General features: G+C 46.2%; 1 pseudogene; it reads right to left on the bottom strand.

Annotated features, from left to right (window-relative positions):
* Positions 1–11,884, bottom strand: part of LOC142313058 (uncharacterized) — a 44,110-nt pseudogene extending 32,226 nt beyond the window's left edge.
* Between the last annotated feature and the right edge of the window lie 4,181 nt (positions 11,885–16,065).

Raw genomic sequence — 16,065 nt, 5'->3', positions numbered from 1 at the left:
ACAGACAAAGAGACAGATACAGGGAAACAGAAACAGGGAAAGAGACAGACAGGGTAAGAGACAGACAAAGAGACAGACACAGGGAAAGAGACAGAGGGAAAGAGACAGACAGGGAAAGAGGGAAATGTTGCTAATAACAGGAGGTGCACGCCCGGTCCAAGTGATCCACTTGGAACTTGCAGCAACAACAGAAAAAAGAAAGGACAGCTCCTCCAGTATGATAAGCAAAATTCTTTTCCTTTATTCCATTTGCAACGTTTCAACCTTCCGGTCTTTTTCAAGCATACAAAATAGCAATACAGGCTCCATATAAATAGGCAGATAGTCAAAGCTGTTACCAATCACAATAAAGACCTCCCCCACAACAGACAGCCTTCAAATGCAAACAGTGGTATACTGACACTCATAGAAAAAACCTAGTGTCTGGATGTAAGATAAAAAAAAAAAAACCCATCATAAAAAGGTTACAGCCCTAATGAAATACAGATATAAACCTATAATCACATATACATTATTTATATATAGCTTTTAGATCTTTTCATCAATTTGATCTATCACATGTCCGTTACCGCCGATTTAGCGCACCAATGTGCATGTGCGTCAGTCTCTTAATTTGATTGGTGAAAATCTTGTAGATCCTCACATTACGTCTTTATCCTCCAGGATAGGAATGCGCCTTCCAAGTAATGGCATGTCCTGGCTCCTCTTGACTGCGCAGCTGCCGCAAATCCAGCGGCGATATAAACAAAACAGTTCACTGACTGGAAAAAACATGGATAGAACTGAAAGGGCACAGATATCACCAAGGGGGCACAGACAGCACTTGGGGGGTGGCACACAGCACTGGGTTGGGGTGGCACATAGTACTGGTGGGCGTTCACAGTACTCTGGGGGTACACAGCACTGGGTGGAAGCCTCACAGCAGCGAGAGGCAGGATGTTCACAGCACCGCAAGAGTCACATAGCACCGTGGGAGGCAGGAGTCACACAGCACAGTGGGAGGCAGGAGACACACAACACGCGGGAAGCAGGAGGCTCCCAGCACCGCGGGAGGCAGGAGGCTCCCAGCACCGCAGGAGGCTCACAACACCGAGGGAAGCAGGAGGCTTACAGCACCGGAAGGCAGGAGGCTCACAGCACCGGAAGGCATGTACAAAAGGTAGGCCGGTAAACCTGATTCTTCAATTTTTCCATGCCACCACACATTGTGATTTAAAAGACAAGATCGCAGCTGCCGCCCAAGTACTGCAGTCACCAGGAATGTGCCCAGGGCCGGATAAAAAGTCAACGGGAGCCACATACGGTACGCGGGCTGGAGGTTTTCCACCCTTGCCATAGAGGTACGCTTGTGGCAAGGTCTAGACCGGTAGCGTTGCCCTGATTCTTGATCAGCCCTGATCTAATACCCCCGGGGAGGGCTGGGACAGGAGTGATGAATCTCACAACATCAAACAGACAGGAGAAAACCAAAGCACAATCTCACTGCAAGTTCACGCAGGCACACCCTGATGAAGATAAGAGCGAAACGTACATAGGAGCGTGAGGGGGTGACACAAAGCACAGTCTAAGATCAGTAAGCATTGTTTTATCTATTGAAGCCTTTTTGCACTTGCTGAGCTATTATTAATATTATTTTAGCGTCATCAATTCTATGGCGCTTTACATGTGAAAGGGGTATACATAATAGGGACAAGTACAATAATCATAAACAATAAAAGGCACAGACTGGTAGGATAAAGGTCCCTGCCCGCGAGGGCTCACAGTCTACAAGGGATAGGTGAGGATACAGTAGGTTAGGGTAGAGCTGGTTGTGAGGCGCTATATCAGACTGAGGGTTATGGCAGGTTGTAGGCTTGTCGGAAGAGATGGGTCTTCAGGTTCCTTTTGAAGCTTGTCAAGTTAGGCGAGAGTCTAATGTGTTGTGGCAGAGCATTCCAGAGCATGGGGGGAGGCATGGGAGAAATCTTGGATGCGTTGGTGGGAAGAGGAGATGAGAGGGGAGTAGAGAAGGAGATCTTGTGAGGATCGAACGTTACGTGCAGGTAAGTACCGGGAGACTAGGTCAGAGATGTAGGGAGGAGACAAGTTGTGGATGGCTTTGTAGGTCATGGTTAGGGTTTTGAACTGTAGTCATTGGGCAATAGGAAGCCAGTGAAGGGATTGGCAGAGAGAAGAGGTCGGGGAGTAGTGGGGGCACAGGTGGATTAGCCGGGCAGCATAGTTTAGAATAGATTGTAGGGGTGAGAGACTGTTAGAAGGGAGGCCACAGAGCAGGAGGTTGCTATAATCCAGGCGGGAGACAATAAGGGCATGTACTAGGGTTTTTGCAGCTTCTTGGGAAAGGAATGTACGGATCCGGGAAATATTTTTGAGTTGGAGGCAGCAGGAAGTGAAGAGGGCTTGGATGTGTGGCTTGAAAGAGAGATTAGAGTCCAGGATTACTCCCAGGCAGCGAGCACGTGGCACTGGGGAAAGTGAGCAGCCATTGACATTGATGGATATGTCAGGTGGGGGGGTTGAGTGAGGACAAGGAAAGACAATGAATTCTATTTTATCCATGTTCAGTTTTAAGAATCGAGCAGAGAAAAAGGATGAAATAGCAGACAGACATTGTGGGATTCTGGTTAGTATGGAGGTGATGTCAGGTCCAGAGAGCTAGTATCTAATAATCTGGTGGATAGGGGGAAGTATTTAGAAGCACTAGGCACTTTTTACTTATCTGGTTCACACAACTGCTGAATCTATTGGTGTTGGAAGAAAGTTTTGATGAAGCACTAGGCACTTTTCACCTACTTAATGTGTTGGTAGATATTTATTGAGCAACTATATTTATTATATCTATTTAATTACTTTAATTTATTTGTCACAAGTATATTATTGTAATATTAGTTTTTTATATATATATATAAAGTTTACACCCTGGCACTTTTTGATATGGTAATCATATAATCTTTTAATATTTTTTTTTGGTGGCTATTATACTGTATGTGGCACAGTGGCACTTTATATTGTATAGATTATATTTAATATCCTAATATTTTTCACCTGAATTTTTTTTTCACCTTATTTATTAGATGAACTTTGCCCCACTATAGTATTTATTACCTTTGCTCCCCAGATAAATTATGCATGGTTTTATGTCTATATTAATATAATTATGCTTTGCACTTTCTGTTAATGGATATTTGTATGTTAATTTTCTGATGCTTACTGTGGACGCTGTGCTAGCCCCTTTATTTTTGTATTTTAGCACCGGCTATATATATTTTTATGATATTTGTTTTGGATATATGTTTTTATAGAAAGAACGCAGCATGTAGCGTTTTTCTGCGCTTCCTAGAGCGTCAAAAACACGCAATGTGCTGGATTCCATCGGCGTCCGTCATTTTTATAATGGAAGCCTATGGTGGCGGAATCCATCGGAATCCGTCATTTGACGGATTCCTGTGACGGATCCGTCTTTACACAACTGCGCATACTCAGTTGAGTAAATTGCTGAAAAAAAAAGCTACAAGGGATTCCGTTGTTTTGCAGGATCCGTCGCATCAGTTGTGCCACTATATGCAACGCATACGTTATATCCGTCACACAACGCAATGCAACGGATGCCGCACAACGCAAGTGTGGATCTAGCCTAACCTGTCACCCTAGCAGAAATTCCCAAGCCAGCAGGAATTAACTCCTGCTAGATAGATTGCCAGTGAGCACAAAACTGGTCGACGCCCGGCTCTAACTGAGCAATTCACAGGCACAAGTTAGCATGTCAGATCCTCCATTGTAAGCAGAGTTAAGGCCCTGTCACACACAGGTAAATCTGCGGCAGATCTGTGGTTGCAGTGAAATTGTGGAAATCAGTGCCAGGTTTGTGGCTGTGTACAAATGGAACAATATGTCCATGATTTCACTGCAACCACAGATCTGCCAAAGATTTATCTCTGTGTGTGACAGGGCCTTTAGATGTTGCCATGACACCTGGTGAGTATAGAGCAGAACACCACATGACAAATATAGGTAAAAAGCCAAGAAGGTTTAAACTTTCACAAGGCATTATAAATGGGCAATTGACTATCATGTTTATTACTATGTATATGTGCTGCCACTTCTGCCCTCTTATTAGTGGATGTCATACTAGGTATGGGGAAATACTGAGCAAAAAGCAAAAAGGGATGAGAGGGAAAACTTGTGTCTTTGGGATGGGGGAGATGGTAACCACTGATAAAAAACATTCCTTTGGACCCTAGCTCCCTTGATGCCCCTAGATAGGTTTCACACCTATGCGCTGAGCAGAACTGGCCCTGGCTGACCCTGAACTAGACCCTAAGGAATGAACTAATGGGATGAGCGCTAGTCAACTTCTTAAAAAAAACACAGGGAAAGGAAACAATTTATTTCCAAGATGCCTTAGGGAGAATAACAGCAACATACATTGTTCCAAAAGGCTGATGACAAGCTGATTGCTTGCAATCAGGACCATATGCAAACTTAACCCTCTCACCAGTAAAATACCAAAGGGAAATGCAGGTTTTTCTACCCTGCTATGTAAACTGGATTTTATTATTATGGAAGAACCCTTTTTTTATTTGTTGAATAAAGAAAACTCTTTAATTCAATTGGAACTTGGATGCTGGATCCCTTCTCTTTCTTCAAATTCAGTGATTGCCTGCAGCCCGGTCTGGCTGTTTCCTAATCCCTGCACCTTTACTTTTTGGTAGTTCTCCAGGTGGGTGAGCTGGTAATTTTTACTCTCAAAGGGAAATGCAGGTATATAAAAGACAAATAGGGTGAGGGATAATGATTAGCAAATGAAAAGTAAATATCTCCGCAGGGTCCTAAAGGGGAAAGAGTAAACCCTAACAGAAGATACACAAAACTCCATTCACACCACAGAGGAAAGTATGGAATATCAAGAAGTTCGTGCAGCCTTCTGCAGCTGGACATCACAAGGTTGTCTGTCAGCCATTACACACCCATGACAGTGGAATTGTTAGCATTTTTATCTCGAAAATGGAACGAGATAGAGAAAAAAAAATGAATTAAAAAAATTGTAGGGCATCATCAATTCAATACGAATCGACACCTTGAATACAGAAATGCTATGATATGAAACCAAAAACCCCAAAACATTGAATGCTGTTCACGCATATGGCGCTCATTTAACTTTGATGCTCAAAGTGGCCACCGTCAGCTGCAATGCACATCTGGACTCTGGACAGCATACGGTCATAAAATATAGATGCAAAAAGATGGATATTAAAATTAAGGGTAGATGTATATTAATCTTTGGTTAAAAGTGTGGTCAGACGCCTCTTTCTTCCATGTGACCTGGCATCAGGTGTGGGTAGATGATGTTATACTTGATTAGGATAGTAGAAGAGTGAACTATACAATCCACATTTAATAATAAATAATAATAATCTTTATTTCTATATCGCCAACATATTCCGCAGCGCTTTACAATTCACATTTAGTCTCATCTGATCAATAAGACGCCATAATTATTAGACGTGATACGTTTGGTGTCTGACATTTGCCTCAGCATTAGTCCCAATCATGTATACCAGAGAAGTGCTGGTCAACCCCTTTAATATGCAGTTATAGTGATCATATAAAGGTAAAGTACTTTACATATAGATTGAAATATTTAGGATTGCCATTGTACTATGCATTCTACTTGCTGATATTTATTGTTCATTGCATACAGCACATTTCCTTATCATTTCATATTTTGAATTGCTTTCTCTTTTAGACTTGAGACTTAATTTTGACTATTATAGCACCATTTATTCCATGGCGTTTTACAAGTGAAAATGGTATACATAAAACTACAACAATCACGAACATTACAAAAACAGACAGGTACAGGAGAGAGGACCCTGTCCCTGAGGGAGGGTACAGTAGGTGAGGACAGAGCTGGGTGTACTGGTCTGAGGGTTATTGTAGGTTGTAAGCTTTTCCGAAGTGGTGGGTCTTCAGGTTCCTTTTGAAGGATTCCACAGTAGGTAAGCAACTGATCTGCTGGGGTACAGCGTTCCAAAGTATGGGGGAGACGCGGGAGAAATCTTGTATGCAATGGGGGAAGAGGAGATAAGAGAGGAGTAGAGAAGGAGATCTTGTCAGGATCTGAGGTTGTGTGCAGGTAGGTACCGGGAGACTAGGTCACAGATGTTTGGAGGAGACAACAGGTTATGGATGGCTTTGTAAGTCATGGTTAGTGTTTTGAACTGGAACTGGAGTCTTTGGGCAATGGGAAGCCAGTGAATGGAGTAGCAGAGAGGAGAATCTGGGGAAAATTGAGGGGATAGGTGGATTAATCGGGCCGCAAAGTTTAGGATAGATTAGAGAGGTGCAAGAGTGTTGGATGGGAGACCACAGAGCATGTGGTTGCAGTGTCAAGGCAGGAGATAATGAGGGCATGCACTAATGTTTTGCTGATTCTTTGTTAAGGAACGCACAAATGCAGGAGATATTTTTGAGTTGTAGTCGGCAGGAGGTGAAGAGGGCTTGGACGTTTCAAATCATATCAAATCTTTATTATTTTTTTTATATAGCGCTAACATATTCCACAGTGCTTTAAATACATCTGGAACACTGTCCACATTGGGGCTCACAATCTAAAGTCACTATCTGTATGTTACCCACACAAACACGGGGAGAACATATAAACTCCTTGCAGATGGTGTCCTTGGTAGGATTTGAACCCAAGACCCCAGCGCTGCAAGACTGCAGTGCTAACCACTGAGCCACCACGCCACCCACCATGTGTGGCTTGAAGGATAGAGCAGAGTCGAGGGTGACTCCGAGGTAACAAGTCTGCAAGCCTGGGGAGAGTGAGCAGCCATCAACTTTGATTGATAGACTTGTTGGAGGGGTTGAGAGAGGAGGAAAGATCATGAATTCAGTGTTTTCCATGTTAAGCCTTAGGAATCGCGCAGAGAATATAACTTAACTTACTGAAAATTTAATTCTTCAATAAAATAATTTTATAAAATGTGTAATTTCTCTGCCTTTAAAGAAAAATGTAATTTGTTTTCCCATTCTCAAGATGAAAATGACTTGAACCCTGTTATGTATTCTTTAATTCCTTAAAAGACTTGATTTACATAAACAACAATCCATACATTTTGGTTATGAAAATGGCTTCTCCCCTGTATGAGTTCTCAGATGTGCAGCAAGATATAAATTCTTGGTAAAACATTTCCCACATTGTAGACAAGAAAAACGCTTCACCCCTGTGTGAGTTCTCACGTGTACTTTGAGATATGGTTTACAGGTAAAACATTTCCCACATTCGTGACATAAAAATGGCTTCTCCCCTTTGTGAATTATCAGATGTGCTGTAAGATGTGATTTGCTGGTAAAACCTTTCTCACATTCTGAGCATGAAAATGGTTTCTCCCCTGTGTGAGTTCTCTGATGTGCTTTAAGATCTGATTTAGTAGTAAAACATTTCCCACATTCGTGACATGAAAATGGCTTCTCCCCCGTGTGAATTCTCAGATGTACTTTAAGATTGCCTTTCCTGTTAAAACATTTTCCACATTCTGAACATGAAAAAGGTTTATCCTCATTATGAGTGTTTTGATATTCAGCATCCCTTTTGTAATTTTCATTTTGCTTAACAGTTTGTAATAAATCAGAAGATAGGTCCTGTTGAAAAGGAATAGATGATAGATTTCTGTTGTGAAGGGCTGGTGATATATCTTGAATCATGTCATGATCTTCAGATATATATGGAGTGATACCATAATCAGCGGCTTCAAAATTAGTAAATGGCAGAGATCCCTCTGATGCACAGTCATCTGCCAAGAAAAAAAATATTATATATTTTTTCAGAAATGCTGCCTTTTGAAAGAAATTGTATTCAATTACTAGCTGATGAATACAGTGATACAAACTGCAGACATCAATGCAAGGACTAATGGATTATGATATTAACACCTTAACTACAGCCGATAGGGGCCCTAATCCTCTTAATGCCACTTTTTCATGTTGCTGAGGATTAAGTGTATAGCGCCACTCAGTGGGCAAACAGCCAGTCGGTGACAGCTGTAAATGACAGGTGTCTACTTGCGCCATCGCACCCAGAGGTCATCTGATGACGCCAGGCTATGATAGCCTGTTTGTCCCACTGAGACATATAGCTGGGTCTGAGTGAAAATTATAAAAAAGTTAAATATGTAAAAGGGAAAAAAAAAACAACAAAACAATGCACACAAAACATAAAATCCTGTTTTGCCACTAAAAACGCAGCTTCTGGGTTAAAACAAAAAGGAACAGTGGAGCCTAAACTGGCACGCAAATTAAGTGAACCCAGAACCCTCGTTGACTCTGCTCCCAAAGTTATGCCTGAAGGTGGCGATGTTTGGGCCGCCTTCCTTACCCTAGCTCCTGAACAACCCTGGTCTGGTGGGCCCTATACCCCATCCACCAAGGAGAGGGCTGGAATAAGAGTGATTAATCCCACACAAATAGGTAGATGGGTGGGAAAAAAAAACAAAACTCAAACTCACAGAGCTACAGACAATACATGATCAGGAGGAAACTAAAAAGAAGGGAGGAAGTAATCAGACAACAAGAGTATTTCCACAACATATCTAATAGCACACAGAAGTTCACCAGCAACAGGATATCAAACCACAAGGATCGGGATCGCAAAAGCTATCATCGGCATAGGAGACCAGGCTCCACCATCTTCAAAAGGGCGGAGGCGACTGTGATAGGTCTCCTGCAACATGTGACTCAAGCAGTAATCCAAAGACTAGCAGACATTAACTCCTGAAAACCCGAGTACTAACAAGAACACAGCTGGTTGACGCCGGAGCCTGTCTATGCAACTCAAAGGAGTAGCGAGTGGAGTGTCTGGCTTTGCTGCGAGAACAGCATCAGAAGTAGTCCTGACACTTGGCAAGTTCCGATGCAGACATTGTGTGATAAAACTATGCCAAACATGTAGCTTTTCCATCATACAATTTTTTTTTTTACAGAAACTGATCAAAAAGTCTTATGTTGCAAGAAAAATGGTAGACCTGAAACTGTTTAACTGTCCTGCAAAAACAAACCACAAACGGCCTCAAATCGACAAAAAAAAAAATCATACTGATCTGAAAAATTAACTAGCCTTTTCATGGGATGAGCATATGTGACGACCCTGGACTATCAGGTCGTCACAGGGTATTGCACGCTCTTTCCACTAAGTGCAGTATCCAAGTCCCTCATAGTGCTGGATCCCTACTATGCAGTGTTGCCTCCAACAGCAAATCAAATCCTATAAACACCCTGCACCACACCCACCAGACACACCAGTGGGCGGCTTGAGCGGAATAGGGTCGCCCACCTAGGGGTCAGGATGGGAGGGTCAGTAGAGTGTCAGTGAAGTGAAGTGAGAGGAGTGAAGTGAAGGAAGCAGAGAGCGGTGGCTCCGGAAAGTAGCTGTCTAGGTTGCAGGCGTTGTCTGGGCCTGGAGGAGTCGGACCCCGGTCGCAGGGGATTGAGGCTAGGTGATTGGGACCTGTCAAGAGGACGGTTGGCAGCCTGGTCCTGTCGCCGATCCGTGATCGAGGGCACGGCGGGGTACACAGACCCTGGGTCGGGGAGAAGCTTCAGGCAGCCCGGCAGTTCACCTGAGGAGAGCGGTGCCTTTGTGGACTGTTCCCACTGGCTCCGGAATCGGGGCACTGGTGCAGCGAGGGGGATAGGGCCTTCCACATACGCAGCCCGGAAGATCCCAGGTGTGAGCCCTGACAGCGGGCTCCTGCACTTGGCCACAGTGGGGAGCAGGGCCCGACAGGTTCCAAACTACCGGGCCACTTCAGTAAATCCAAACTTTGCGCCAGGAGGGAGGTCACAGAACACCAGGCAGCACTGCCGGGGACGGAACCCAGACAAGCTCACTGAGAGAGGCGGCGGCATCGGGGACTTGGTTTGCCCGGTTGTCAGCGTCTGCTTGTTGGCCGAGTGAGTGCATGAGTGATCTCCCCGTCCTGGCACCCAGTATAACCTTCCAAAGCCCCGGGACCTACCCCTACCCTTGGAGGGGAACAATACCTGGCTGCCCCATTCCATCACCCCGGGTACTCCCAATAACGGCAGCGATGGTGCCCCAATGACTGCATACCACGGGTGGCGTCACAAACTACCATCCCCTTGTAAATACCCCCCCCCTTTAAATTTAGAGTGTGGCCCCGAGCCCCCGAGTCCAGAGACCCTCGAGCCACGAATGGACATTGCCCACGGATACTAACTTAGTTGCTGGTTTTTGTTCATACTGCGTTTGAAAAAGCGGAGTAAAAAAAAAAAGTGTTAAAAAAATTAAAAATGTATGGGCGCCAAAATAGCACCAAAAAAATCTTTTGAAAATCCACCACACAGCTCTGTTAGCTAAAAAAGTATTAGGATTGTGTTATTCAGACAAGCAATGACACAGCGTATGTGTTGCTCCATTGATGGATGGTCTTACCTAGCATTTATCTTTGAATCAATTCAATAAAGTCTGTTTTATGTCCTTTCAGTGATGAAACTTATATGGTGTTTGGATAAGTACTAAGCCATCGCATTCTTCTGTGGATGTAAATACTTGTCTCTTGGGGTCCAGACAAGCTCATACACTGACAGACCCAGTCTGTGTGGTCTTGTCTCCAAAGCATCGGTAAGTACTAAATATAGAAGCTACGAAGATACTACTCACCTGGGCGGTTATCTGTAGGAATCTCCTCTTTACTCCGCTCATCACCCCTCACATATGTCTCTGTAGTATTAATATGGGGCAGATCTTCCCCCTGAAACAAATATTGTAAAAGTCACAGACAGATGGAGAAGTCCCATCTATGATCAGCTCTAATCCTGCCATCTCCACCGCTCTCATTACACAAGTATAACACATATAATACTGGAGGATAAAACAAGACTGAGCACAAGACCTTCACAGCCGTCTACACATCATAGGGAGATTTCATGGCCCCTTCTCTCCATCTACCTGATGATCCTGAGGAACATCGGGGTCTTCTTGTTTACAGTCCTGTGGGAGAAGAGGACGGGGACATCTCTCTGGTGTTGTCCTCTTACTGGATAGAACTGGAGGAGACACATACAGGGACTGAATTCATTCCTTACATACAGATAATTATAGGCCGTGTGTATGTAGTCCTGTCTATTACCTGGTGATGTGAGGGGCTGAGGAACCTCCATCATGACGTCCCTGTACAGATCTTTGTGTCCTTCTAAATACTCCCACTCCTCCATGGAGAAATAGACGGTGACGTCCTGACACCTTATAGGAACCTGACACATACAATGATACCGTCACCCCCGATCCCTTCATAGCGTTACTGTATAATGTCCCAGCATTCCCAGCAGTGTCACCTCTCCAGTCAGCAGCTCAATCATCTTGTAGGTGAGTTCTAGGATCTTCTGGTCATTGATGTCCTCATGTATCGGGGGGTGAGGCCCCGTGATTGGGCTCAGGGGTCTTCCCCATCCCTCAGACACAGGGGCCTGACAGCGCTCACTAGAGGTCTTCTTCACTACTGTGTAATCCTGGTTATGGAGAGACACAGTAAGAAATCTCACTCCAGACATTTCCAGAGTCCTCACCTCTCCAGTTCTGTCCATCTGTTATTCCCATAGATAAGAATGGTGTAATGTGACGTCATCAGAATCTCTCACCTCTCCAGTAAGCCGGAAGAGGATCTCTAGGGTGAGGTGCAATATCCTCTCCGCCATCTTGTCCCTGTCCATATCCATCCTTCACGGGGCAATCAGGAGAATTCTCTTCTATAGAGCGATTGTTCTCCCCCAGCATCTAATGTGTATGGAGCCTGAGCCCAGTAATGGGGAATCTCCACACACCTCCACCTGCAGAGCCGCACACTAGATATATGGCTGCTCTGTGCTTCCAGGACCTGTGATGATGTCACATGGAGGGGAGGAGTCAGGGGTCACATGATCAGCTCCTCAGTGTATGCAGGACTCTGCTGTGCTGGGTGTCATGGTGCTGGATGAGGGGAAGTTTATGTGTGGGGTCAGGAGGGGTTTACATTGTGGATGTAGTGGAGCCGTGTGTGTACGAGGTGTACGGAGCGGAGCCGTGTGTGTACGAGGTGTACGGAGCGGAGCCGTGTGTGTACGAGGTGTACGGAGCGGAGCCGTGTGTGTACGAGGTGTACGGAGCGGAGCCGTGTGTGTACGAGGTGTACGGAGCGGAGCCGTGTGTGTACGAGGTGTACGGAGCGGAGCCGTGTGTGTACGAGGTGTACGGAGCGGAGCCGTGTGTGTACGAGGTGTACGGAGCGGAGCCGTGTGTGTACGAGGTGTACGGAGCGGAGCCGTGTGTGTACGAGGTGTACGGAGCGGAGCCGTGTGTGTACGAGGTGTACGGAGCGGAGCCGTGTGTGTACGAGGTGTACGGAGCGGAGCCGTGTGTGTACGAGGTGTACGGAGCGGAGCCGTGTGTGTACGAGGTGTACGGAGCGGAGCCGTGTGTGTACGAGGTGTACGGAGCGGAGCCGTGTGTGTACGAGGTGTACGGAGCGGAGCCGTGTGTGTACGAGGTGTACGGAGCGGAGCCGTGTGTGTACGAGGTGTACGGAGCAGAGCTGTGTGTGTACGAGGTGTACGGAGCAGAGCTGTGTGTGTACGAGGTGTACGGAGCGGAGCAGTGTGTGTAAGGTCCACGGTTTCCATGGAACTTGTTTTTTTTGCTCTCGTCCAAGATGGAGTTTGTTGCCTCGCCTTACCCTTGAACTTCCTGTCTTCCCTGCTTATAATTCCTGTTTCGGGATTTTTTTCCTTTCCCCGAGTATTTTGTGCAGCTGGCTCCTGAGTCACTCGTGGCTTGCTGCTGGACTTCTTGCTTCTGCTTGTTAGTTCTGTGCTCCACCTCATTACCAGTCAGCTGCCTGCAGCCTACGGCACATTACCCTTATCCTGGCTGTGGTTCCCTCCCTTCAAGGCTGTAAGATTAGATTCTCTGTTTTTACTTAATCCTGGACTCTATCTGTACGGGCTGTGTGGTGGACTTATGCGGGACTTGTCAGCCCTGGAAGTAGACTGGTAACCATTTACTGTGCGCACTCCTGAATCCTGCATAGGATTCTGGACATTGACTTGTTTGTTTGCTGCATACTACACTGTACATAACTTCTTGACTCTCATGCATAAGTGCTGTGCGCACACCTGCATATAACTTCAGGACATTCACCACTTGTTTGCTGTGCATATAACTTCAGGACATTCACCACTTGTTTGCTGTGCATATAACTTCAGGACATTCACCACTTGTTTGCTGTGCATATAACTTCAGGACATTCACCACTTGTTTGCTGTGCACAATACCGCATATGCTGTCAGGAAATTCACATATTAGTGCGGTTGTATTTACATTTAATTTGTAGTTTCTGTTATTCTGTTATTTACACTGTTTATTATTATGTGTTAATACAGAGTATTTACCTTACCCTTGTCTCAGGTTCGTTATATTCCATGCTATCAGATTCCAGAGTATCTATATCATTGTTACAGTGAGTACGGTGGAGCGGAGCTGTGTGTATACATGAACAGAGCCATGTGTGTATATTGTGTGTATAGCGGAACCGCGTGTATCTGTCACTTCCATTACTGTGTTATAAGTGATGTCTGTTCCTGTGTCTTCACCCTGAGACTTTTCTCTAGAAATACAATCACATCTCGTCTTTCCCTATCTCTGTGCGTCGCTCACGTCTCTCTCTGATCGGGATCTGCTCATCGCTCTGCAGCTTCCTACAATGGAGAGAAGAACAGACGCTGCAGGAGATGGACAGCTACACAGGAGATGGAAGGTAATGATGAGTGGGAGGAGCCTTCATGATGTCAGGGTCATGTGATCAGGCACATGTCTGGAGTTTTTGAGGAAATTAATAATGATGTTATATATAGGTTATGCGAGGACACTAGGGACCGTTAGACATGTGATTATCGACCACTCTGATGAATTTGAGGAGCTCTTCTAAAGGACCGATGTTTTATTTTCCTCGGAGCTGGATTCTTGGGAGGCCCAAACCCCTGGATTTGTTCCTTTTGCTGTTAAAGACTTAGGAATAACTACTGAATGTTTGGTAGAATATTCTCCAAGTGACGTAATAAATGTTTGATTGTTCATCAGTCTACTGGCCTGACCTGCTCTGTCACAAACTGGTTGGCAGTGGTGGGATAAGAGAAAAGGGAATGGAGAACAGCGACCTGGTAGCGAATGGAACAAAAACCTCAGGATATAGGAATTGGACTGTGGTGAACCAACAAACAAAGGCCCGTGAATTAGGGGTCCATTACAGGGGATTGTCCAATGATCAACTGGTTGAGTTTTCAGAAGAAGCTAGCCTTCAAGATGGCACTGAAGAGAGATTACCAGTGCAATTGGAAAGACACAACCTAGAGCAGGGGTGGGGAACCTTTTTACTGCCGGGGGCCATCTGGAAATTTCTACGAACCATCGGGGGCCGCACAAAATTATCAATGTGAAAATTACCCCGCTACATTTGGTCAAGCAATTAATTAACTCACCCCTATTGTGGTGGCCAGAGATGCTTCTCTTTGGCGCAGCGGTTAATTTTAGGTGATATTGATCATGTTGCTTCTCACAGCTGCTTTTCCAGGATTGTCTCTGTCTGGAGCAGTCAACTCTTTGTGATTAATAAGATTGGTAAATCATATACATCACAACTGACACTGGGACTGCTGTATATATATATACATCACAGGAGGGGCTGGGGGCATATACATCACATAGGAGACGCTGGAACTACTGTATATAAATCACATAGGAGACGCTGGGACAGCTGTATATATATTAAAGGAGATGCCCCAGGCCCTCCTGTGATGTATATGCCTCAGCATCTCCAATGTGATGTATATGCCCCCAGTGTCTCCTGTGATGTGTATGCTCCAGCCCCACCTGTAATATATACATTACAGGAGACAATGGGGTATATACATCACAGGAGGGGCTGGGAGCATATACATTACAGGTGGGGCTGGGAGAATATATACGTCACAAAATAGGCTGAGGACATATACATCACTGGGAGGCATAGATATGGCTTTGGAGCACAGACAGCACGGGGGGGGCACGGACAGCACTGGGGGGCACGGGGGAAACTGACAACACATGCAGAGCCCAGACATTGCAACGAGGGGCGCAGACAGCATGGGGGAGCATGGACATCACTGGGGGCACAGCACTGGGGGGCGGGGGGGGGAAGTCACACAGCTCTGGGGGAGTGGGGGGCACACAGCTCTGGGGGAGTGGGGGGCACACAGCTCTGGGGGAGTGGGGGGCACACAGCTCTAGGGGAGTGGGGGGCACACAGACCTAGTGGAGGGGGGGGCACACAGACCTAGTGGAGGGGGGGACACACAGACCTTGTGGAGGGGGGGACACACAGACCTAGTGGAGAGGGGGGACACACAGACCTAGTGGAGAGGGGGGACACACAGACCTAGGGGCCACACAAACCTGGAGGCCACACAAACCTGGCAGACACACAAACCTGGCAGACACACAAACCTGGCAGACACACAAACCTGGCAGACACACAACCCTGGGGAAGAAACACACAACCCTGGTGGAGCGGACACAAGGGAGCAGGCACACAGCAGCTGGGAAATGAGCACATAGCAGCACAGTGGGAACGGGCACACAGCACAGTGGGAGCGCACACGGGGGAGCGGGTGCAGAGGAGTGAGCACGGGGGAGCTGTAACGGAGAAGCGGGCAAGGGTGAGCGCGCACGGAGAAGCGGGCACGGGGGAGCGGGTGCAGAGGAGTGAGCACGAGGGAGCTGTAACGGAGAAGCGGGCAAGGGTGAGCGCGCACGTGTTAGCTGGCACACAGCACGGGGGAGCGTGCACAGAAGAGCTGGCACGCAGCAGGGGGGGGGGGAGCGCGCACTTACTAGTTGACTTGAAGCCGTCAAACTGCTGCTGGGCTTCTGTGGGACGGGGCGAAAGTGTTAACCCCGCCCACAAAATAAGTCCTCCTGAGCACACACGCACTGACCAGCGTTCAGTAGTGAATGCTGAATGCGCGTCCTCGTAG

The sequence above is a fragment of the Anomaloglossus baeobatrachus genome, chromosome 5 (assembly GCF_048569485.1).
Source record: "Anomaloglossus baeobatrachus isolate aAnoBae1 chromosome 5, aAnoBae1.hap1, whole genome shotgun sequence".
NCBI lineage: Eukaryota > Metazoa > Chordata > Amphibia > Anura > Aromobatidae > Anomaloglossus > Anomaloglossus baeobatrachus.
This window is presented reverse-complemented; position numbering and strand designations above follow the sequence as displayed.